The sequence below is a fragment of the Babylonia areolata genome, chromosome 15, assembly GCF_041734735.1.
Source record: "Babylonia areolata isolate BAREFJ2019XMU chromosome 15, ASM4173473v1, whole genome shotgun sequence".
Taxonomy (NCBI): Eukaryota; Metazoa; Mollusca; class Gastropoda; order Neogastropoda; family Buccinidae; genus Babylonia; species Babylonia areolata.
In genome coordinates this window covers 6,299,143-6,325,933 of record NC_134890.1, presented here as the reverse complement: position 1 = coordinate 6,325,933, position 26,791 = coordinate 6,299,143, and the positions used below count along the sequence as shown (strand labels likewise).

Genomic DNA, 26,791 nt, shown 5'->3' with positions numbered 1-26,791 from the left:
TGCTTTTCAGCTTGGAGACATCCCGCCTCTTTGCAATCTTCTGACCTTGGAGTCGTCTCATGGGCAGAATGTGAAGCCTGAACCTGAACACAATGAGGCGGTGGTCGGTACAGCAGTCGGCACCACACATGGCTCTCGTCACTCTGACGTCCAGCCTGTCCCTCTTCCTGGTGATGACGTAGTCCATAAGATGCCAGTGCTTCGGCAGAGGGTACATCCATGACGTCTTCGTATGGGTGGGTAGGCGGAACAAGATGTTAGTAATGACAAGGTGATGTGTACCACACGGTTTGAGGAGCAGAAGGCCGTTGTTGTTACACTTGCCAGTGCAATGCCTTCTAATGATCCCTTCTTCCCTGGTTTGGTAGTCTGTCCCTCCTCTGGCATTGGAATCCCCGAGAACAATGACTGTGGGACTGCTGAAAACGAGGGTGTCGAATTTTTCATACAACTTGTCTTTAGTGTCCATCTGGGTTGGTCATGGTGGGAGCGTGGGCAGTAATCAGCGTTGTACTTTTCTTTTTTGAGAGTGGGAGCTGGTCATCAGGCGGTCGTTGATACCCCCTGGAAACTTGGTGAGTTTACAGGCAAGGTGATATTTGATGGCAAATCCCACGTCTGCTTCTTGTCGTTCAGGGCTGCTGCAACCACTCAGAAGAACGTGTATCCACCACCACATTCTGTAAGCTGGCCCTTTTTATGTCCTCTTTTTGTATTTGACACAGCACTACCTGCCGCATGTGGGAGCAAACTCAACATGAAAATCCGATCTGGAGAAGAGTAGTCTCTGCCAGATTTGGCTAAAGGGAGGTGGTTGCTGGCACCCAACACATAACGTGCGGCGCGCATGGCCCACCGGTGTGTGGTTACACCCTGGCGCCCATACATATGCATATATGCACATAAATGCACATATATTATTTATTATATGCAAATGATAAAGTGATATATATATATATTAAGAATAAGGTCATCATTGCAGTATGTGTGTAATTTTAAGAAATGTTTTGGAGCACGATGAACACATGTTAAAAGTATGAATGTATTTCGGAAATGAAGATACTCTACTGGATGCTTAAGATTGTACGCTAGTTTGTAACATATATAATTGTAATTGTTATGGTTATGATGGTGATTTTGGTGTAGATGACGAAGACGATCATGATATTATTGTTCTCATTGTTGTTCCTACCAGCATTGTTGTTATTCTTATTGTTGATGTTCCTGTCGTTATTACGTTCGCCTGATGATACCATATTCATCACACACACACACACACACACACACACACACACACATGTATACACACACACACACATACACGCATGCACGCACACAAACACGCACACACACAGAGAACAACAACAACACACACACACACAAACAAACAAACAAGCATACACACACAGAGAACAAAACACACACATACGCGCACACACACACACACACACACATACACACACAGAACAAAACACACACACACACACCCACAGATAGAGAGAACAACAGAGAGAGAGAGAGAGAGAGAGAGAACAACAACAACAACACACACACACACACACACACACACACACACACACACACACACACACACACTGTGTTTAGTTTTAATATCCATAAGTCCTTTGATGGCAAATATGATGAGTTCTGAGAGTTATGTGTTCGCACACACATCAGACTGACATGAACGTGTTGCAAGTGCTGTCCATTATTATCGGCTTGTCGACTCCGCAGTGTCCAGCCTCTTCACGTCCTGGCCTACTGTGACCACACGGCAACACTCGTTCTGAAATGTCCTTTGACAAAGAGCGAAAGCTTCAAAAGGGAATAACATGACAACACTCAACATAAGTGAAATCTGCGCAAATATAATGGCTGAGAAAGCTAAAGAGAATAACTGTGAGCATGGCTTTTCACGTACATGTCAGTTTCTTCAATCGTTCTTACTTTTCCCTAAAGAATACAAGTGGATTGTTTGCCTGTTTCGAGTCCAGTGTCCTTTCTGAGCATTTTTGGGTGCTACATCCAGGGAAATCAATGTTGACGCGGCAGCAAAGCTCGTGAGGTCTGGCAGTCAGTAGACTGGCGCAGACTTCAACTCCAGACAAGGTGCTTACTATACAATCAGAGTATTCTTTAAGCAACACACTATTACCGTGCATACATTTTCATAAACATTAAAAAGCACAAACAAGCAAAACGCGCCTCAGTATTTATGACCTTTTCAAATAATAAATTTGGGTGATTGAACATTTGCCGGCTTTTAATGTAACGATGAAGAAAGTCAGATTTCTTGCAAAGAGCAATACAAAGTCAAGGATTTCAATTCACTGAAATGAAAACTGAACTCACAAAGTTCTACAGAGGAGAAAACTATGAGAGAGGATAAAACCAATGTGATTATGATGATAGAGGAAATAACTACCAAAGATTGTGTTAAAAATCCACATTGAATCACATACTTTAAATGGATGGAGAGGAGAGACGGTGTTTGTCATGAAAAAAGTGAATAAACGTGTTACAAAACAACACAGACTAAAAAGTTCACACTCTGTCATTAATTGTAATCACATGGTATCCCTCAGCTCATCCAGTTATAGAAGGTCATCTAGCACGTCATTTCCGGACCGAGCAGCTTGGATACAGGTGTAGGTCTTGAAGTAGTCTTCCGGTGTGCCGCACACATAGTACCTGGCACGGTGACCCCTGACCTCACGACAGCACTGGTCAGCACACTGGCCGCTGTCCGAGCAGAATCGACCTGATTGACACAGATCATGTACACACTCATACCTCGTGACCTGACATTGACCTGACTTACCATTCTATCCCCCAACAGTATGTTGACACTTCCATGACCATCTTCACACTAATCAAGCCTGATATTGTCAGAGAGTGGTAGAAATGTAGTTAGAAAGTAAAAATTGTTGTCAGTTGTAGAAATTTGGTCACGTCGTTGAAGAACTGTGGTCAGAGGGTAGACATGTGGTCAGAAGGTAGACATGTGGTCAGATGGTAGACATGTGGTCAGAGGGTAGCCATCTGGTCAGATAGTGGTAGACATGTGATCAGAAAGTAGACATGTAATCAGAGGGTAGACATGTGGTCAGATAGTGGTAGAAATGTGGACAAAGGGTAGACATGTAGTCAGGTAGTGGTTGAAATGTAGTCAGAGGGTAGACATGTAGTCAGGTAGTGGTTGAAATGTAGTCAGAGGGTAGACATGTAGTCAGGCAGTGGTAGAAATGTGGTCAGATAGTGGTAGAAATGTGGTCAACAGGTACAAATGTGTTCAGAGGGTAGACATGTGGTCAAAGGGTAGACACGTGGTCTGATAGTAGTAGAAATGTGATCAGAGAGTAGACATGTGGTCAGATAGTGGAACGTTGTCAAAGGGTAAAAATGTGGTCACAGGGTTGAAATGTGGCCAGATAGTGGTAGAGATGTGGTCAGAGGGTAGACATGTGGTCAGATAGCAGTAGACATGTGACATGAGGCTAGACATGTGGTCTGATAGTGGCATATGGTCAGAGGGTAGATATGTGGTCAGAGGGTAGACATGTGGTCAGAGGTTGGACATGTGGTCAGATAGTAGTAGACATAAGATCAGAGAGTAGAGATGAGGTCTGTGGTCAGAGGGTAGACATGTGGTCAGATAGAGGTAGAAATGTGGTCACAGGGTTGAATTGTGGCCAGATAGTGGTAGACATGTGGTCAGAAGGTAGATATGTGGTCGGATAGTGGTAGACGTGTGGTTAGAATGTAAAAATGTGGTTAGAGGCTAGATATATGGTCAAAAGGTAGACATGTTGTGTGAGGGTACACATGTGGACAGAGGGTAGACATGTAGTGAGATAGTGGTAGCCATTTGGTTAGAGTGTCGAAATGAGGACAGAGGGTAGCCATGTGGTCAGACTGCGGTAGAAATGTAGTCAGAAGGTAGACATGTGATCAGATAGTGTTTGAAATGTAGGCAGAGGGTAGACATGTAGTCAGGTAGTGGTAGAAATTTGGTTAGATAGTAGTAGAAATGTGGTCAATAGTTAGAAATGTGTTCAGAGGGTAGACATGTGGTCAGTGGGTAGCCATGTGGTCAGATAGTGGTAGACATGTGGTAAGAAGGTAGACATATGCTCAGAGGGTAGACATGTGGGCAGAGGGTAGACATGTGATTAGAGGGTAACCATGTGATCAGAAGGTAGACATGTGGTCAGATAGTGGTAGACATGTGGTCAGGGGGTAGCCATGTGATTAGTAGTAGAAATGTAGTCAGAAGATAGACATGTAGTCGGGTAGTGGTAGACGTGTGGTCAGGTTGTGGTACCCATGTTGTCAGACAGTGGTAGACGTGTGGTCAGGTTGTGGTACCCATGTTGTCAGACAGTGGTAGAAAGTAGTCAGAGGTTAGACATGAGGTCAGATGGTAGACATGTAGTCAGACAGTAATAGAAATGTGGTCCAAAGGTAAAAATGTGGTCAGAAGGTAGATAAGTGGTCAGATAGTGGTAGATAAGTGGTCAGAGGGTTGAAATGTGGCCCGACAGTGGTAGACATGTGGTCAGATAGTGGAAGACATGTGGTCAGAGGGTAGACATGTGGTCAGATAGTGGTAGACATATGGTCTGAGGATAGACATGTGGGAAGAGGGTAGACATGTCGTCAGTGTATAGTGGTAGACATATAGTCAGAAGGCAGACATGTGGTCTGAGGGTAGACATGCGGTCAGATAGCTGTAGACATGTGGTCAGATAGTGGTATACATGTGGTCAGATAGTGGCATAAATGTGGTCAGAAGGTAGACATGTGGTCAGAGGGTAGACATGTGGTCAGACAGTGGTCGAGATGTGGTCAGATGGTAGACATGTGGTCAGATAGTGGTAGACATTAATAATAATGATATTAATAATAATAATAATTCATAACTTTTCTATGTCGCGATATCCGGTACTAATGCTGCTCAAAGTGCCTTACATCATTGAGATGGATATAAACATAACATAAAACATTACAACTCAATCTATATGGACAGAGGGTAGACATGTGGTCAGATAGTGGTAGACATGTGGTCAGAAGGCAGACATGTGGTCAGAAGGTAGACATGTGGTCAGATAGTGGTAGACACGTAGTCAGAAAGTCGCCATGTGGTCAGATAGTGTTAGACATGTGGTCAGAGAGTAGCAATGAGGTCAGATTGTGGTAGAAATGTATTTAGAAGGTAGACATGTGATCAAATAGTGGTAGAAATGTAGTCTGAGGGCAGACGTGTAGTCAGGTAGTGGTTGAAATGTAGTCAGAGGGTAGATATATAATCAGGTAGTGGTAGAAATGTGGTCAGATCTAGTGGTAGATAAGTGGTCAAAAGGTGGAAATGTGTTTAGAGGTTAGACGTGTGGTCAGATTGCGGTACCCATGTGGTCAGATAGTGTTAGAAATGTGGTCAGATAGTGGTAGAAACGTGGTCAGAAGGTAGACATGTGGTCAGGTAGTGGTAGAAATGTGGTCAGAAGGTAAAGATGTGGTCAGAGTGTAGACATGTCGTCAGTTGGTAGACAGTGTAGTCATGTCAGATAGTTGTAGAAATGTGGTCCAAAGGTTAAAAAAAATGTTATCCGAAGGTAGATAAGTGGAAGCTGAAGCAATGTGATTAGAAGGTAGACTTGTGGTCAGAAGGTAGACAGGAAAGAACTGGATTTACAGTCACTTGTTTCACTGTCACGCTCTATAAGAAAGCGGACTAGAAACCCCCACCCAACCCAGAAATAACACCCAGACAACACAGACACAGACTAAAATAATCCAGAGTTCACACACATTTATTCAATCACACACAGAACTTGCCAAATAAAACAACCACCACAATTCCAGCCGCAACAACTGACACACTTAAATGAGTGGATAAATCAACATGAAACACAGAGCTTGAAGACACAGCCGTCCAGCGAAAAAAAAACAAAAACAGTCTGAAGAATGTTGTGCACTCAGGACAGTTGATAAACAAAGAAAACCTGAAACACTCTGCACAACACCAGATGATAAAAAACAAAAAAACAAACGATGACATGGACAACGAAGACAGAAGAAAACGAGGATGATGAAAGCGGGTACACGATGACAGTGACGACAAGAGGGCTGCGGGGAAAACTGCAGACAACAGACAACTGCAACACCAATGCTACCCGGCCGACACAGGTGGAAGGACAAATGGCACAGGAAGTGGGACGCTGCAAACTGCCAACCAGGTACCACTACCCTGACGCTGGAAACAAAACAAACAGACGACACATGTCCAGCAGTGCACTCCCTCTGAGCTGGAGCACACAGAACATAGATACACGGCCACCCAGAGGAAAAGCCATCCTCACTTGAGGGTACCAACTGGGCAAAAAGCCCCAAACCCAAACAAGCACGACATTCCTCCAAGAAGGCCGCGGGCGCAAAGCCTAGAGAAGTGTCAGTGACAGAACAGAGACTTTAAACTCTGCTCAGCAGTGACACAGCCACACAAACGAGACTCCCCGATTGCACGTAAAAAACGCACAACCGGGAGCTAACACACACTAAACGAATGCTCGAATGGGAAAGGGTAAACGGGGAAGGTAATGCACAAAACACTCCACACAAGATTGTCATGAGTTGTGACAGTCACATCCCTTGGGAAAAGAATTTCAAGGTGTTCCTTTTATATTGATTATATTGAGCATTTCTTTTTTCATTGTCCGCCTGTCAAAGTATTTTGGGAATATATTAGTCAGTACATCAAGGAAAGTGATGTGGCACTCGATAACCTCTCCTTTCCAGGTGAAGTGATCGCCGCATAGCCACTGCCTGGCTTGCCAGACAGTAAGGTTATTGCAAAAGGCCTCTCCTACATTACTGTGTCCACAGCAACGCCTTCCCGTGGCGTCCAAGTTTTCACTAAGCTTGCTGTGTCATGGCGCGACCGAGTAACCGGCGGTATAACTGGTAGGAGACTTGGAGAGGAGATTGGCGCCACCAAGGAATAACCTAAGCCCACAGAAAAGACACGAAGGACACAACCATAGCCAGCAACATGCCGGATCGGTCGAGGCCCGGATCAACAACAACCGCGCTTACCATTGGCTTGCCCCAGGGTGGAAGTGTAAAGTCAGCTACTGGAGCGAAAGAACTATTTAAGTTGCCACAAGAAAAAGTCATCATTGGAACTTGGAACATCCGCACGCTATATCAATGCGGCAAAGTGAAAGAACTTGAGCACGAACTAAAACGTTACCAATGGGACATTGTGGGGTTATCAGAAGTACGATGGACGGGATTGGGAGAGATGATGACGGATAACGGACACAAGATGTGGTATAGTGGTGAAGATTCTCGACATGAACATGGCGTAGGTTTCATCGTACGCAAAGAAGTCATTGGATGCATCATGAGCTGCACACCAGTTACCAGCCGTGTCATCAGTATTCGAGTGTCAGCTAAACCGAATAACATCACAATCATCCAAGTATATGCACCAACAACTGATCATGAAGACCAGGATGTCGAAGAATTTTACGAAAAAATAGAAGACACCATCAAGAAGGCCCCCCAAAAAGACATCATCATTGTACAGGGGGACTTCAATGCCAAAATCGGCCCAGATGCCTACAACGACTGGGCTGGAACAGCAGGCCAGTATGGCACAGGAGACACCAACGACAGGGGACTTCGCCTTCTGGAGTTTGCGTGCAGCCAAAGGCTCACCATTGCTAACACTCTTTACCTTCACAAACTGTCAAGAAGAACAACCTGGCATGCACCGAACGGGAGAACACACAACCAGATTGATTTTGTCCTCACCCCGCGGCGTTTCAAATCAAGCAAAGACGAGGACTTACCCCGGAGCTGACATAGGCAGTGATCACGACCTTGTGCTGCTCACAATGAAGATGAAGCTGAAGAAAAAACACCAAGCGGTGCAACCCCGTATCAAGTTTGATCTTGAGAAGCTTAAAGACCCGGAGATTGAAGAGGTCTTCCAAGCTCAGCTCGGGGGACGGTTTGCGGCACTCAGCCTTCTGGATAACAACATCAACGACCTCACCAACACCTTCAATGAGGCAGTCCGTGAAACAGCTGAAGAGGTACTGGGGCGACAGAGGAAGAAACACCAGCCATGGATCTCTAACGACATCCTTGACCTGTGTGATAAGAGAAGATCCCTGAAGAAGACGAAAAACACTAGCCCTAACGAAGCCGCACAGTATCGTGAAACCAATAAACTTGTGAGAAAAAAGATGGAAGAAGCCAAAGAACAATGGATCAACGACCAGTGTGAGAAGATCGAAAAAGGAATGGAAGGAGGAAACAGCAAATTTGCCTATGCCACACTGAAGAAACTCACCAAGACGCAGCAGAACAAATCGTCTGTCACTGAGGATACCTCAGGCGAGCTACTGACAGAAAGCTCCGCTGTTCTGAACAGATGGACACAATACTGTCAAGAATTATACAACTATCCCATACAACCAGATGACAGTTTGATTGACAGAGACATAACACCATCAAGGGAACCTTCACCCCTGCCAGTGTTGAGGGAAGAAGTGGAAGAAGCTGTACGCAGTCTACCAGCAGGAAAGTCACCTGGAGCAGACAACATTCCGGCAGAGCTGCTCAAACACGGAGGGAATGAGCTGGTCACAATTGTAACAGCAATCTGTCAAAAGATCTGGGAGACAAAACAGTGGCCCTCAGAATGGACTCGGTCGCTCATCATCCCCATACCAAAAAAGGGGAATCTCCGCCAATGCCAGAATTACAGGACAATCAGTCTTATTAGCCACACGAACAAAATCATGCTTCGAGTCATTCTAAACTGACTCAAGAAAGAGGCTGAAGAACACCTGGCAGAGGAACAAGCCGGATTCAGAGCAGGCAGAAGCACAGTAGAACAGATCTTCACCTGCCGATTACTGATGGAAAAACACCTGCAACATCAAAGAGACCTGTTCCACAACTTCATAGACTTCAAGAACGCCTTTGACAGGGTGTGGCATGATGGTCTGTGGCAGGTACTCAGACAGTTTGGCATCGAGGAGGGTCTCACCCAAGTCATTCAGGCGCTGTACAAGACATCCAGCAGCGCAGTCCTCCTCAACAACCAAATCGGAATATACTTTAAGACCACAGTCGGTGGCCGTCAGGGTTGCCTGCTCTCCCCAGTACTATTCAACCTTTTCCTAGAAAACATCATGCGCGAAACCCTCCATGACTTCCACTCTACCATCTCCATAGGAGGAAGAATCATCAACAACTTGAGATTCGCAGATGACATAGATCTACTAGGAGGCAGCAACAAAGAACTACAAGACCTCACCAAGAGACTAGAAGGAAGAGCAGGTGCATAGGGAATGGAAGTGAGCACCGAGAAAAGCAAAGTGTTGGTAAACAGCTCAACCAACACCCAAGCTCAAATCTTCATGAACGGACAACAACTTGAAGAAGTGGATGCTTTCAAATATCTCGGCTCCACCCTCACAAACGACGGTCGCTCAACAACTGAAATAAAGATTAGGATAGCGATCGCAACATCAGCAATGGCTAAGCTCAGCAAGATTTGGAAGAGCAGAGAGATCAGCTTTCCAACAAAGATCAAACTGTACCGATCCCTGGTGCTATCCATACTGCTGTATGGATGTGAAAGTTGGACTTTAACAGCAGAGACTACTAGGAAAGTCCAGACGTTTGAGACAAAATGCTTCAGACGATTGCTTGGAATCTCATGGAAGGACAGAAAGACCAATGGCTTTATCAAGAGCCAAATAACTATGCTAGCGGGTCCACTGGAACCACTCTTAGCAGTAGTCAAGAGGAGGAAGCTGTCATGGTTCGGGCATGTGACACGCCACAATTCACTGCAAAAGACAGTTCTACAGGGAACGCTAGAGGGTGGTAGGCGAAGAGGGAGGCAAGCCAAATGCTGGATGGACAACATGAAGGAATGGACCAATATGGATAGCGCTACGCTGATACGACAGGCAGAAGATAGAACCGGATGGCGTCGTCTGACTACGGAATCGTCCCTCATGTCTCCTCTACGCCCATCCCGGGCAGGAGAATGAATGATGAAGAATGATGACATATTAATTGAATATAATGTAAAAGTAATTTTGTCTGAAACTGATGTTTTGTTTGGGATACCAGTCCTACACAAGACCCAGAACCATACACTGATGCAAATCAATCATATTCTTCTGATTGCCAAAATGTGCATCAGTATATATAAGAAAACTGAATCAAAATTACCATTGTCAATGATATTTGAAAATCAGCTTAGATATCGTAAGATTTGTAAGATTTCATAATATAAATTGCTTGCATGTACGCATGCACGCAAACACACAACAACATACACGCATATGCATATACATGCACGCACACATACACGCATACCCTGGCAAGTATTGGCTTTTCTTCCCTTGCTGGGAAGGGAGTGAATTTCTTGCCACTTTAAACCTTTTCAATGACCACTCTTCCTAGCTAACCCTTGTTCGCTTTCGCTTTACCTTTCGACTGAACAAGGGACAGCGCCTTCTGGGAGAGATGCTCAATGGAAAGGATGTGCCCTACCACTTCTAACTCCGCATACACTGTTACATACATGCATTAGGTCAACAAAACCACTGAAATGTAAACAAATGTAAACATTAAATGGGAAAATAGGGTCGGTCCATTGTTATGATACAGATGACATATCTTTTATTCATTTATTTATTTATTTGTTTATATATTGGGTTAAGATAGAGGAAGAAGAGAGAGAGGATGGATGACAGAAAAGCTTCAATATCAAACAAACAACTCACACTAGGGCAACAATAAACCCAGACAGATGTAATCACTTGTCATACATGTTTAGAATGCATACATCAGAACACTAGAACATCAAAAAAACCTGGCAAATGTACACAGACATCGAATATTCTTAAAATGCATGCCTCAAGACACACTGGGGCAATTGCTGCGCCAGACGATAGGGGAAAGAATGAAAGCGATTAGTTAAGGTGTGTGGGGGAAAGTGGTGCATGAAAGGTAAATATGAGTTTGTGAAAGAAGAAAAAGAAAGATGTGGGGAAAAAAGAGGAGGATGGAGGCCCCACAAAAAAAAAAAAAAAAAAAAGTGGGAAAAAAGAGGTTGGAGGCCCCACAAAAAAAAAAAAAAAAAAAAGAAAGAAAAAAAAAGCGAAGGGAAAAAACAGAGACAGAGAGAGAGAGAGAGAGAGAGAGAGAGAGAGAGAGAGAGAGAGAGGTTCCTTTTGTTGCTTTCACACCTGTTTCAGTGACAGATGTACTGAGTGTGTTGAAAAAGTCTGCTCCAAAAACTTGTGACCTGGACCCCCTTCCCACACCACTACTGTATGAGTGTTTGGATGTTGTTTTGCCTGCACTTACAAAAATTATAAATGATTATTTAACATCTGGTGTCTTCCCAGATGTATACAAAACTGTACTTGTTAAGCCCCTGCTAAAGAAAGCCACTCTGGATCACAATGACCTCAAAAGTTTTCACCCTGTATCCAACCTTGCTTTTGTGTCGAAACTTATTGAAAAAAATATTATCTCCCAACTTTCAGACCATTAGCATTAAACAACCTGTTCTCTTCTTTTCGGTCAGCATATAGGTCTGTCCATAGCACTGAAACTGCTTTGTTGAAAGTAGTTAATGACCTGTTACTGTCTGTTGATGAAGGTAAACTATTTGTGTTAACTTTGCTCGATCTGTCGACTGCGTTTGACACAATAGACCACAGCATACTCCTTTCCAGGCTTGAACATGTTTTTGGGATTCACTCAACAGTTCTGAGTTGGTTTTCTTCATACCAATCCAACCGCTTCCAGATTGTCTCTGTTATTAACTTTAAGTCTGATCCAGCCCTGATCTCCTATGGTGTGCCACAAGGCTCTGTCCTGGGCCCCGTTCTGTTCGTTCTGTACACTGCTCCTCTTTCTGATGTCATTTCTGGCCATTCTGTTCTCCACCACTCTTTTGCCGATGATACTCAGCTACATAACTCACAAAACCAAGTACATAGTCTGATTCTGTCAAAGCAGGATTGTATTCTTGATGTTAAACCCTGGATGACTTTCAACAAACTAAAGTTGAATGATGACAAAACTGAAGCTGTGATTATTTCCTCTGCAAGAATGTCTACATCTACTTTTTTCCTGCCTCTGTTGTGGTTGTTGAGGCCACAGTTCAGTTTTGTAAATCAGCAAGGAACCTTGGAGTCATTCTTGACTCAAACCTCAGCATGCATGCTCAGGTAGTAAATCTGATATGCATAGTCAATTGTGAACTTCGTCGCATCAACTCTATCTGTCAGTACCTTTCTGTTGAATTTACTAAAACTGTTATTTCTGCTTTTGTGCTGTCACGAATTGACTACTGTAATTCTCCTCTCATAGGCTGTCCACAAAATATTCTTCAGCGATTTCAAAAACTTCAAAACAATGCTGCCCGTCTGACTCTCAGAATCCCACGTACTGATCACATCTCTCCTCACCTCCGCACTCTACATTGGCTCCCCATTGAAGCGAGAATTAAATACAAAGCTGCGTGTCTCTGCTATTCTGCTTTCCACTCCTCAGGACCTACTTATCTTTCTGACCTTATCAGTGTTTTCACTCCCACAAGAAATCTCGGCTCTTCCTCTGACTGTTACCTTTTGAAACTTCCTCGTGTCAGTACAAGAACATATGGTGAACGTTCTTTCTTCTTTGCTGCTCCTCACATCTGGAGCAACCTTCCTCATCATATCCGTGCATCTGATTCTGTTTCTGCTTTTCGCTCATCACTAAAGACTCACATTTTTAAAACCTAAAAGAACTCTCAGCTTCCTTTTCTTCAACACCACCCATGTCAGCTCACTTTGGATGTATCCAGAGTGGGAAAGGGAGTGTGAGTGGGGGGAGGGTTTTTTTGAGAAAGAGTGGTCATGAATGTTTTATGTTACTTGTGATATTTTTCTTTCATGTAAAGCGCTATATAAATGTACATTATTATTATTATTTGGTTAGATAGTGGTAGACATGTGGTCAGATGATAGACATGTGGTCAAAAGGTAGCCATGTGGTCAGATAGTGGTAGACATGTGGTCAGAGGGTAGACATTAGTTAGATAGTGGTTAGTGGTATATATGTGGTCAGAAGGTTGAAATGTGGCCAGATAGTGGTAGACATGTGGTCAGAGGGTAGACATGTGGTCAGAGGGTATACATATGGTGAGAGGGTAGACATGTGGTCAGATAGTGGTAGACATCTGGTCAGAGTGTAGAAATGTGGTCAGACGGTAGCCATGTAGTCAGATAGTGGTAGACATGCCGTCGTGGCTAAGTGGTTGGCGTCGCGGACTGACGGCTGGGAGGACGCGGGTTCGAATCCCAGCGGAGGTGGGTTTTTCGGTGCGTGGCCGGCTCCTACCCTGAGCTGAGTGTGCTGTGGGCTTAAATGGGGAGACTGGTACCACACAGTCGAGTGTCATCCAGTTGAAGGATGCGTCTTTGGGTGTGTTGCTCTAATTACCTGACCAACACTGCAAGTGTCTATATCTCTCGGGCCTGGTTAACGCCAGGATATCATCATGACAGGAAGCGTAGAGGACAGCCTTGTCACGCAGTTCCAAACCAAAAATGGACCTCCATAGCAACATCGTCATCGTCATCCTCTTCCTCCATCATCATCAATATAGACAAAACAGTCTCAAAGTCTGTGGCCTTTCATGCCCTGCTCTCATGGTGTTGTTTGAAGGACGTGGTGGCGGTCTCCACTCTGGGAGGGACGCTCACTCAGTCTGGCTCCGCGACTAAGCCATTATTGTCGTTAGTAGCGGGCTTAGTAGGTGGTGTCCAAAGTACGTTAAATCAGAACAGGCACCACTGAACACCACCGAAGTGACTCAGCATCAGTGCAGGGTCTCCTGGCGATCTAACATCGATGGTTCCCTGCGGACTGCCGACGCTGGACTTTTGACGGACGAACCCGGGTGTGGCCGTGTATGGGGGAATCTAAATGAGCGGCGTGGGAGTAATGCCACTGAAACGGTGTAGATGATGGGGCAGAAAAAAAGACATGCCGTCAAGGGTAGACATGTGGTCAGATAGTGGTAGAAATGTGATCAGAAGGTAGACATGTGGTCAGAGGGTAGGCATGTGGTCAGATATTGGTAGACATGTAGTCAGAAGGTAGACATGTGGTCAGAGGGTAGGCATGTGGTCAGATAGTGGTTAAAATGTGGTCAGAAGGTACACGTGTGGTCAGACGGTAGCCATGTGGTCAGATAGTGGTAGACATGTAGTCAGAAGGTAGACGTGTTGGCAGAAGGTAGACATGTCGTCAGATAGTGGCAGACATGTGGTCAGAGGATAGCCATGTGGTCAGAGGATAGACATGTGGTCAAAGGATAGCCATGTGGTCAGATTGTGATAGAAATGTATTCAGAAGGTAGACATATGATCAGATAGTGGTAGAAATACAGTCAGAGAGTAGACATGTAGTCAGGTAGTGGTTGAAATGTGGTCACATAGTGGTAGAAATGTGGTCAAAAGGTGGACATGTGTTCAGAGGTTAGACGTGTGGTCAGATTGTGGTATCCATGTGCTCAGATAGTGGTAGATATATGGTCAGATAGTGGTAGAAATGTGTTCAGAAGGTGGACATGTGGTCAGAGGACAGACATGTGGTCAGATTGTAGTAGCTATATTATGGTCAGAGGACAGACATGTGGTCAGATTGTAGTAGCTATATTATGGTCAGAGGGCAGGCATGTGGTCAGATTGCAGTAGCTATGTTATGGTCAGAGGGCAGGCATGTGGTCAGATTGTAGTAGCTATATTATGGTCAGAGGGCAGGCATGTGGTCAGACAGTGGTAGAAATGTGGTTAGAAGTTAGAAATGTTGTCATATAGTGGTAGAAATGTGGTCAGAAGGTTAACATGTGGTCAGATAGTGGACGAAATGTGGTCAGATGGTAGGCATGTGGTAAGATATTGGCAGAAATGTGGTTACATAGTAGCATAGATGTGGTCATGTAGTGGTAGAATTGTGATCACATAGTGTTAGACATATGGTCACGTTGTGGTAGAAATGTGGTCAGGTAATAGTAGAAATGTAGTGAAAAGGTATGTATGTAGGCCGAAGGTATAAATGTGGGTAGATAAAGGTCAGAGTGTGGCTAAAATGTGGTCAAATTGTGGTAAAAATGTGGGTAGAGGAAGAATTGTCAGACGGTATACAAGTGGTCAGAAGGTAAAAATGTGGTCAGAAGGCAGAATTGTGGCCATATTATGGTAGAAATGCTGTCAGAGTGTAGAAATGTGTATAGTATAACATAAACGTTTTCAAAAGGAAGAAATGTAGTCAGATAGTGATAGCAGTGGAGATTTGGAAAGGTGTGATTAGGTGTGTTGTAGTTTGGTGTGGTGTGGTTTTATGTGTTGTGTTGTGTGAAGTGGTGTTGTTAGGTGTGATGTGGTGTGGGTTGGTATTGTATGGTGTGGTGTGGTGTGGTGTGGTGTGATGTGATGTGATGTGATGTGATATGTTATTGTCGACGCTCAGCTTATGTCACAGATCGACATAAGCTTACAATTGGGCCAACAGCAAGGTGAGAGCTGTATTATCAATGGTTTCTCCATTGCAACAGCTTAGTCTTTTCTGAAGGACTATGACTCAAACTAAGAAGCAAAATTGCACTGGCTATTCGTGCTGCAGCCTTGGGGGTTAGTTGGCCTTTGAGAAACATCCCAACGCCGACTGTCCTAAAACCCTCTTAGAGAGTGGGGATGTAACTTGGGCAAGACACTCTCCACTATAATCAAATTCCAGCCCAGATAGTTGGGACAGCAGTTGCCTCAGCTATCTATTCTTTTATCAAAATTAAATCCATCCCTAAACCACAGCCCTTTACCACCAAGTGTACCTTGTTACAACTTGGCGCTGTGAGCAAGGATGTGCTAATTCTTTAAATCTCTCCTATTGAATTAAAGCTCCTCACCAAACTTACTCTATCACAGACTTGGCGCTGTGAACTAGGATCGTACAGGGACAAGAGGTTGCATTAACAGTCACATAGGGATAGTTTAACCTAGGAGAAGAGAGAAGACAGTGCAGCAGGTACATCAAGTCCACGAGAAGAGTTGATCGCCACATCCAGATGGTTTCATCCGACTTCCTGCCCAAACTCTCGACGCTATCCGGAGAGGAAACCGGCAGTGAGGTCGAAGACTTCGTCCAGGAGGCCAGACTGATTCTCCAGCTACAGCCCCTGGATGACGCGACAGCCTCTCTCTGGCTGATCTCAGCCCTTGCGGGCCGAGCTGGCTAGCAGATCGTCAGGCTGCCGGCGACACAAGTGGACACCCCAGCCAAGATCCTTGCAGTTCTTGATGAGAACTGGGGAGATCAGCAAGACGCCACAGAGCTTGCCACCCCCTTTTTCAACAGACAGCAGCAGCCCAAGGAGATGACTGAAGAGTATGCATCCCATCTTCAGCACCTATGGACCAAGGTCAACAAGGCGGACGATGGGGTGATCCAGGTGTCAGCGACCATCCTTTGTGACGCCTTCGCCAGAAGACTTCAGCCAGCTGCACTCAGGCGCGATGTCAGGCGCTTCATCCGTGACCACCCTGACACCACCTTCGAGTCAGCGAAGGAGTCCCAGCGATGGGTGCGGGAGGACAGCCACACCTATGACATCTGCCCCGGCATTGACAACACCACTGTTGCCTGCCTACAGTCTCAGCTGGCCACACTCACAGCTGAGAACACCAGCCTGTGACGTCAGCTGCAGTCTCCCATGTCAGCACACCACCTACATCCTCCACAACCAGCGCTTCACCCTCGCCACTGTGCTGCTGACCATGCCCCACACCCTCCACACTGCGTCTGGTGTGAGCGGTCTGGCCACACCGAGCACCAGTTTCGGCACAAGCGGTGCTACATGAAGGAGGGCAGGCAATCAAAGGCTGAAGACAGACAACCAGCCACATCTAAGGGAAGACGACTGACAACACATGCGGTCAACAAGCAGCATGTCACTGCCAACAAAACACCTCCCCCCAGCCAACTGCACTTGCGACCCAAGCTGCCACCAGAAGAGCTGCACAGACTTCAGCTTGCTGACCCCACCATTGGGCCAGTCCTGTCTGCATGGCCAGCCACGCCAGCCCTCAGCTCCAACTGGCAGACCAATGTGCTGACCCAGCAGCATGACAGACTGATTTGCAGGAAGGATGTCCTGCATCGACGGGTGATGGACCCTAAGCATGGGGCGTCTGAGCAGCTGGTGCTTCCCAGCAAGCTCCGCCCCCAGGTACTGTCATCCATACAACAACGCACTGGTCACCAGGGCTTCCAACGGGCTGCAGAGATGCTGTGACTCCAGGTCTACTGGCCTGGCATGTACCGCGACCTGGAGCAACACTTCTCCAGTGGCCCATCCAACAGCAACACCACCCAGCCTGCCTGCATCCAGACCCAGTCTTTGGAAACCAGGTCAGTCTCTTCCTCTGCAGCAGCACCAAGAAACCAGAGACGCAGACGGAGGCGCCAGAGCACCATATCTCACGCTGTGGTCCCACAGATGTCCCCACCTGTCGTCAGCCCCATGCAGCAGAGGCGCTACCAACAACCACCAGTCACGCCGACTCACCCGGGCCCACTGCACCACAAGAACAGTAAGGTGTCAGACTCTGACACTGACACTGACAGTGGTGTGTGGCTGACCAGGCCCAGGCCAAGACCCAGGACATCAACCCTGCGAGCTGCACCAGAGCCGCCTCCACTTCCATCAGATCCTGCACCGAGACGGTCTGTATGACTGGCAACCAGGACTCCACTAACAGTGTTTTGAGACTGGTCAAAATAATTTTCTTTTGCACATGATGTATTATTCATGTTTTATCAGGTCTTTAAAAAAAAATTTAAAAAAATTCTGTTCTTCACTTCTTGCCTTTCCTATGACCTATCATTGTCATATGGCCTATGCAATGCTTTATGTTTTCATGTCTATGAACATGCTCTCATAATTCTTGTTATAATCTATGCTGTTATACGTGTATGCTGCTCTACATGTGAGTCTTACAGTGATATAATAGATAGAATGATATGCACAAATGAATGCTTTCCATCTTCATAGTGTATTTACCTAATTGGGACACCTTCTGTATATCAGACTCTTCAAAGTTAAGTTAGGATGCATTTGACTGAGTCCAAACTCTTAACTTAACCTTGCTAATGCCACTTTGCATATAGAAGTAGGATGTTGTTCATATGAATGTTGGAGTCATTTCACATTCACTTAGCTATCAGCTATCAGCTAAATTATCTCCCTTACCTGCCGAATAATTCTTGTTTGATGCTCAGCTAAGTCTGCTCACAAGAATTACTTTTAATTAACCATTGCGGATGATGGATTTCAAAAGATGGGGGAAGATGTGACCAAGTGCTATGCTTGCTTCAAAACTTGCCTCACACACGAGCTACAGCAGGCTACGTTTTCGCAAAAAACCCGTTGGCTGTTCCCTCAACGGCTCGCACAGATGTGTGACGTCACTCCCAGTTTGAATGCAAAGCCGCTTACATCATTTTGTTCTCGCCAGACAGCTTACTCCTGGACCAGTGTTGCGGTACGCTTTTGGCTGAGCTGGAATCTGCGTTTCTGCTCCACCGTATTTAATTAATATGTCTTTTGTTGGATCAGTAAACTACAAGTATTATATACTGGCAGAATTGTCACGATTCCATCTTTAGATCTATTCCATTTATGTTTGCCTACGTTAAACTGATTTAACACAGTTTGTAATTTTCAGCAACGGGCTCGTTAAAACTGACCCTGTTCAGGTGACTTAAATTAAGATTATAAAGTTATCATAAATAATCAACACTTCATTTTATACTCATTAGAAAGTAGGCGCTGAGCTCTTTCTTTTGCAACTTATCCAACGTAAATCGGTTCAGGAATCATTTAGAAATCTATTACTGAACACCTAAGAAACACAGCTGTTGTCAGATTTGGCCAGATGAGCCCAGATCTGGTTCGCAGCACACGTGATTGTCTTCGTAGTTCGCTTAACCTGTATAAATTGGCAGAGTGAGTAATGAGTGGTCACTTCACACCTGAGCCAGCCCGTTGCCAGAGCCTGCTCTATTTCTCTCTTGCTGTGTCGCATGCAGTGTTGTTCCCACAACAGCAACATCTCACTAAGTGTTGCTGTAAGTACTAGTGTGTAGAATGTGCTGATGATTTGTAAATTGTATTTTTCGACACAGTACTGGTGTTTATATGAGTATGTTCAGTTATTGCTTTGTTCAGTTGATTCTTTGTTCAGTTATTGCTTTGATATGTAGTCACAGCAGGGCTATGATTGATACAGAAAATCGCCATGTCGTCATATGCTCGTGGCAGTATTCCATTTGATTCTTCTTAACGTCAGTCAATGACGTCTCGGGACACAGATAGTTTGTTCCAGAATGTTCTAGTGGATGATACATTATTTTTCATCTGCTGTCACTGATGAAGGTTAGGTTACTTGTTACTTATCCCGGCTTCAGTGGAGGCGATTTAAATGTTGAGTACAAGCTTAGCTATGTTCATATTTGGCTTTGATGCAAGGATAACTTGTGTCAGTTCATTCACCACTTAATGGTTAAGCCATCATGGTGCTTCATTTACTATCTGGTCTATCAGTTTGCCAGTATTATATCTAAGCCACTGATTCTCCATCTTGTTTATTATTCAGGTATTATCTTACATGCTGATATCAGTTGTACTGCTACAGTGTGCTCATTACTCTAAGATGTGTGTAGTATTATGTTGTGGTGATTACAAGATAGTGTTTGATTAATATCAGTTATTGGTTAAAACCACCTGATATGGATTGGTCTGTTAATTGTAATTTAGTTATCATGTCCTCTCCTATACGGCTTACTCCAGTATAGTGCTACCTGATAAACTGATTCATTTGAGTCACTTTGACACAGTATAAGCTTTACCTAATCTATACTGTCAGTGTACCTCTAGTAAATCAACTTAGCCTCAACCACTGTTTAAATGTATTACAGAAGTCTTTGGCTGTCAGTGTTTGGTTTTCACACGTATGCATTATTTTTATGCTGTTGCTTAGTCCAGACCAAGTAATAGTCTTCCCATTAAAATTCAGCTATCAATTTTTCTCCTATACAGCTTACTCCGGTATAGTGCCACATGATGATTGATTCATTTGAGTTGCTTTAAATTTAATACAGCTGAAATAGTTTTTCATGAATTAGGTTGTTTGGGTACTTTTACTAAATAAGCATAACCCTAGCCCCTTAGTTGCATGGTCTTGGGGACCTGGTGAAGGATAACAGACATGTTAATTTTATGAGTTTACTGTGTATGTGTACTTGATAGTGATTATATTTTATAAGTCATATGTTTGATATTTTATGTACTAAGTTTGACTTGTACTTTTTAAGAGTGTGGTGTATGATTATTTTATATTTGTCAGTTCTATTAGTGCCCCATTTGCAGGCCACTTACCCTAGCTGATAGGTAACCCACCATGACCCCAGCTGTGAGTAAATAATTGTAACTCATTTTGAGTCTTATGTGCAAACCAGCCATAATATATATTTTTCTTTGTTTGTGGGTTGAAATGATAGGGTGTTTGGGTATAGTTTTTGTGTTGTTAGGAGACTAAGAGTTACTAGGTTGAGTTGGTAGGATGAGTTTGCTGTATTTCAATAATTATGTTGTTATTATTTACTATAAAGTATGACAGTATTAATGGTACTTGACTAGGGGAGTTGCATAATATGAGTTTTACAGTGGTACTAGGTAAGATATTAGTGTCTTATATGTTAAGATTATATTTGACATGGCGTGAGTTACACATAGTTTTTATATTTGGCAGAGTATTTGTAGTATATTATATGGTTTTTGTTAGGTTATGATTTTTAGTTGCCCTAGTTGTTGTTATTGTAGTTTTGAGAATTTAATACCTAGATTTTAGATAAGTAGTTGAGTTGTTTTGGGCAAATATCAAACCCAGAGGTAAGCACAGCACTGTGTATGCTCTTTGCTACCCACATCCATGAATGACTGACTTCCCACTTATGGTGCTTTTGGTGTTCATGTATTGTAGAATATGGTTTTTGTGTTTTGGTTTGGTTTTGGTTCCCTCCTTTATACTTTGTTGATGTGGGTACTCTACCAGTATTGGTCTTTGCCTCACGTATGCTCATTGTTATACATACATGCAACATTGACATTGTATTTATGGCTTTTATTTGTTTGTGTCTTGCAGGCACTGTTTTCCTGTAGTAACTGTAGGGAATAAACCATTGAAAGGGCTTCCGCTTTCATATGCTTCTGCCTGCACGGGAACCTGCTACTACTCCTAATCCCTCATTCCATTCCTACACCTTTACCCCCTTTCTGCCTATCTCCACTCCAACTCTACCCTTACCCTGACACCATCACATAATTGGTACTGCGAGCAGGGTTCCTTAAGGAGCAGAAAGTCACCATCAAACCGACAACAGGAAAACAGTGCAGCTGAATACTGCAAACCTAACAATGGCAAACGAAGCATACGCCATCACCCTCCGCCCCCACAAGCTGCCCAAATTCTCTGGGGAAGAAGGGACATTAGATGTCGAGGACTTCATCCGCGAGGTAAGGCTGGCCCTCAAACTCCAGCCCTTACCAGACTCAGTAGCAGCGAGATGGCTTTCTATAAACGCCAACAGGGCGTGGGGGAGACCGTGGGGGAGTACGCCTCTCATTTACGGACTCTATGGATGAAAGCTAACCACGCACAGGCCCACGTACTGCCGCCAGAAGTACTCTGTCCGACTTTCGCCAATGGCCTTCAGCCAGCTTCTTTGCATCCTGACATAAAGCAGGTCCTCAGGGAACACCCGGGCACAACCTTTGAAGAGGCCAAAAGGGAGGCCCAGAGGTGGATGAGAGAGGACAACCCAGACCCATTAGACCAGTTTGCGGTGGCAAGGATCGTTCGACTGGCGGCACGAATTGAGGCCCTCACCACCGCACGGGCATCTGCACCTACACCTGCACCTGCTGGCCAGAGGGAAGTCGCGTGGGCCCCACCAAGACTGCCACAGCCATCTCAGCGCATGCCCCAGGATCAACAAGCCCTGCGACAAGGACAACCACCCAGGCAAGAAACCAGAGATGGAGGGAGATCACAACCACGCTGTCTGTGGTGTAGTCGTTTCGGCCACACCGAGCGACAGTGCCGCACCAAGCAGCGGTACATGCAGCAACGGGGAGGCAAGCCAGGAAGACGACAGGGAAACTTCTAACCTCCGTTGCCATCAGTAGGCAGGCAACGGGGGACGGGAACACGCTGACTGGCCAGTGCCCCACCATGTCGTCATATGCTTGGAGCAGTGTTTCATTTGATTCTTCTTAACGTCACAGTCAGTGACGTCTTTTGTTCGAGAACATTCTAGTGGGTGCATATGACGCGTTCTTTCTCATTCGCTGTCACTGATGAAAGTTAGTATTACACCGATTCTTAGTACTCTAAGATGTGTGTAGTATTCTGTCATGATTACAAGATAGTGTTGGATTAATATCAGCTACTGGTTAATAAAACCACCTGATATGTATCAGTCTGTTAATTGCAATTTAGTTATCATGCTCTCTCCTATACGGCTTACTCCAGTATAGTGCTACATGATAAACTGATTCATTTGAGTCACTTTGACACAGTATAAGCTTTACCTAATCTATACTGTCAGTGTACTTTCACAAAATCAGCATAGCTTCAATCACGTTAACTGCACTATTTGAATGTATTAGAAATGTCATTTGATGTCAGTGTTTGGCCTTCACACATATGCATTACCAAGTGGTAGTCTTTCCATGTAATACGTATACATGTGCTTTATTATTCACTTGTGCCGACATGTTGTGCTGATGACATTTGTTTGTGTCATTCCAGCCACTGTCCTCTCTTCTTATGTCTTCTTTATTTCTTCTTCTTTAATTTGTCTTCTTTTCTTATGTTCCAATAACTACTGTAAATAAAACAACAGAAACACCCATTTGTGACTGGCCTCTATATGTTCCTGGCCTGTGCGCGGGAATTTTTGTCTATCCTTTATTCAGTAAATCACCATTTAGTTTAGTTCTTTTGTACCGTCCGTACCCTATTGGAACCACTCGGTTCAGTAACACGGCTACATCTAAAACGTTTCTTTTACAGGTTTTCGACGTTTTCGGCTTTGGAGCAGACTTCCAAAGATGGGTTCACGTTTTAAATAATGGTTCTTCCAGCTGCATCAACTACGGAGGTTGGATTTCTTAACCTTTTGTAGTAACTTGTGGAATTAGACAGAGATGCCTCTTTCCTCCACTGGCAATTGTTTTGGCTGTTGAATTGCTCGCTATGAAAATTAGAAATAATACAGTCGTGGGCATTAAAGTAGCCTCATGTTCTGGTAACGGTAATCCAACTCACTTAAAAATCAAGCAAGTGGCTGATGATAATACTATTTTCCTTAGAAATAGAGAAGACATGATGAAAGCTTTGGAAATATTTACGGCATTCGAAAGATTCTCTGGCTTGAAATTGAACATAGAAAAAACGAAGGCAATGAGGATTGGTCAGCATAACGGAAATGAAGTTCTTCCATTTACTTTAGTCAGTAAAATTAAAATCCTAGGTATTTATTTTCAAGCAGATAAGATGGCAAAGGAAATTGCAGATAACTGGACACAAAGAATAGATCATATTAATACATTGATAAAGGAATGGAGTAAGCGTGATCTCAATATTCAAAGTAAATTAGAAGTTATAAAAACCTTTTTAATTAGTTAATTTACGTACTGAAGTCCATTGGTCTTTCACACAGTATTCTATGCAAAATGATCAACACTTTTTACTGGTTTCTATGGCAAAAAAAAAACAAAAACAAAAAACCCAAAAACAAAACAAAACAAACAATCAATCAAACAAACAAACAAAACCAAAAACAAAAACAAAAAAACAACAACAAACCAAACAAAAAAACAACAACCCCAACAACAAAGTAATAGAAAGGCATTTGAAAAGATAAAACGGAAAGTAATGGAAACTGAATACAATGCTGGTGGCCTTAAAATGATAAATATGATTACTTTACAAAAATGATTTAATTTACAGTGGGCAGGAAAACTTTATGAAGCAAATGAACAGCAAAACTGGTGCTTAATACCGAAATGGCATATTGGAAAACTTGCAAACTATAACAGGGTTTTCCGTCAAGGGTTTAGATAGAATTGAAAATGTGTTCTGGCGGGGTATAGTAACTACATTTTTAGAAAATACATCTTTAGCAACATAAATGTAATAAACAGCAGCAACTTCCAGAATCAGATGCTTTGGTCACATACAAAAATAAAACGTTATTTTTTCAAACATGGCAAGCAAATGGGATAGAACTGATTAAAGATGTACTTCATGCAAGTGAAAACCGAATACTTACTTTAAAAGAAATACAAAGACAAATTGGACAGAACAAAGCAAACCTAATGCTTGAATATAATCCATTCTCTTTCCAAAACATGGATTCAGTGAATACAGAAAAGAGAGAGAGAGAAAAAAACAACAACAATATATGAGGTTCGCAGGTATAACACAAAACCTAGAATGACAAAGAATATATTACTTGAAAATGAAGGAACAGTAACTCCAATTGCAGAAAAAAATTTGGTTAAGAAAATCTGGCATACATTTAGATAAGTCAGCATGGCCAAGAGCCAATGATGTTACAAAAGAAGTAAGATTAAAAGTTCTTCAAAGGAAAATTCTACCCAACATTTATCCAACAAATATTCTTCTTTGTAAAATGAAAGTTAAAATAATAAATGTTCTTATTGTCCAGACAATCGATTACATTGAACACTCTTTCTTTGAATGTCCACTTGTAAGCAGTTTTTGGTGTTATACAGAAAAATTGATCAATTTAAAAACAGATCTTAGATTGAAACTTTCAGTAACTGATATACTTTTTGGTATCAAATCAGAAAGCCTGCTTGGAAATTACAAATACATCAATTACATAATCACTGTAAACAAAATGTGTATAATAATTTTTTTAACTGAGTCCCCCCTCTCTACACAATGCATTTTTGAAAGAGAACGAGGCCTCAGAAGTCAACTGAATCCATGTTAGTAAATGTAAAAAAAAAAAAAAAAAAAGATGTCACACACACACACACACACACACACACACTGTACGCAAACACATTTCCCATATTCACTTTTGTATCTTTTATTTGTATCATTATTGCTAAATGCTTGTGTTCATTTCACGGACTGGCCGAATGAGTGTGATGTAAAATATCGACAATGCGCATTGTACAATGTCAAGTATGCGGTGTACGACGAGTTGTCCTTGATCATAGGCAGACTGAAAAGGGTGGAGTAGATTGCTGAAACGAAGGTGGTTGTTGAATTGCTCCAGGGGGCTTTTTCAAGACGTGTGGACAGAAAAGGAAGGTTAGAAACTGGTCGATAGTTTTTTTTCAAAATGTTTGCGTCGAGGTTGAGTTTCTTCAGAAGAGGCCGGACGACTGCAGTTTTGAAAGATGGGTGAAATATTCCTGTAAGAAGAGATGAATTGACAATATTGGTGATTGTGGGGAGAAGCTGTGAGACAATGGGAAAAGACAGGCTGGTATGGGATCAAGCTCACATGATTTTACTGTCATTTCTTTCAGGATTTCATGGGCTTCTGTTTCCGTCAAGGGACTGAAGGAATGGAGAGGTGTGCCATTGAAATGAGGATCAGGAGAAGTAGGAAGGAAAGGTGTTTGATCCAAGCTGGTATGAATATTTTGGACTTTATCGAAAACGAAAGCAGAGAAGATATTGGGGAGTTCAGATATAGTGTAGGCAGAAGGAAGAGTTGTCCTTTTTGCAGTGTCAAGATTTGACATGATGGAATAAAGAGATTTGGTGGATGTGGCATCGAGAACTTGAAAAGAACAGAAGTTTGTCTTCGCTGATGAGATAATATATTTGACATTTTTTCCCCTTTTTTTGAAGATTCGATTGTGGACTTTTAATTTTGTTGATCGCCATCGCCGTTCCAATTGGCGACGCGTGCGTTTTGCAATGTGAATGTCTTGTGTATGCCACTGCAGTGATAGCAACACAACGCCAACACGTTAACATGTGCAGCCAGAGTTCTACTTGTCATGCTGGTTGTCCAGAATTTAAATCGCATCTTCCGACTGCCAGCTCCGTGCTCAGCTACTTGTTATACAAACACTGTACAGTTATAAATGGATGCCTTCAGCATAGGTAATTTTCATAATAATATGCTTCAATATAGAAGTGTTACCTGTTCACAATGCCTGTGTGTTATCCAGTGAGTGATGGCGGAGCCACAAAGTGCACACAAAGCACATGAACTTCGTGACCCTCAAAATGGCGGGTGAACACTGGTCGGGGGAAATTTCAATTCATGTGCTGAGACATGTGTTTCGCGGCATCATTAGCAGTTTTACACTTCTTACTGTTGTTCAATGGCTCGTCACACGCAAAGAAGACATCTTTCTGAAGTTGAGATGGCCAGAGAAGTGGGGATGCTAGAAACTGGGGCCACACAGGGGCATGTGGCCGATACCCTTGGGGTGTCGCAGAGCGTTATCTCCTGCATGTGGAATCACTATCAGACTACGGGGTCAGCATCTAGGCGTTACTCTGGAGGGTCCGTGCGCGCTACTTCGCAAAGAGACAACCGGTATCTCGTGATGGTGTGGGCGGCATCTCTA

General features: G+C 43.5%; 1 long non-coding RNA gene across 1 annotated transcript in view; it reads right to left on the bottom strand.

The window, feature by feature from the left end:
- Positions 1-1,595: 1,595 nt before the first annotated feature.
- LOC143290153 (uncharacterized) overlaps positions 1,596-26,791 on the bottom strand; it is a 50,511-nt gene continuing 25,315 nt past the window's right edge. Inside the window, exon 3 of the long non-coding RNA XR_013056339.1 lies at positions 1,596-2,761. This is a non-coding gene — a long non-coding RNA (uncharacterized LOC143290153). The remainder of the gene's footprint in view (positions 2,762-26,791) is intronic.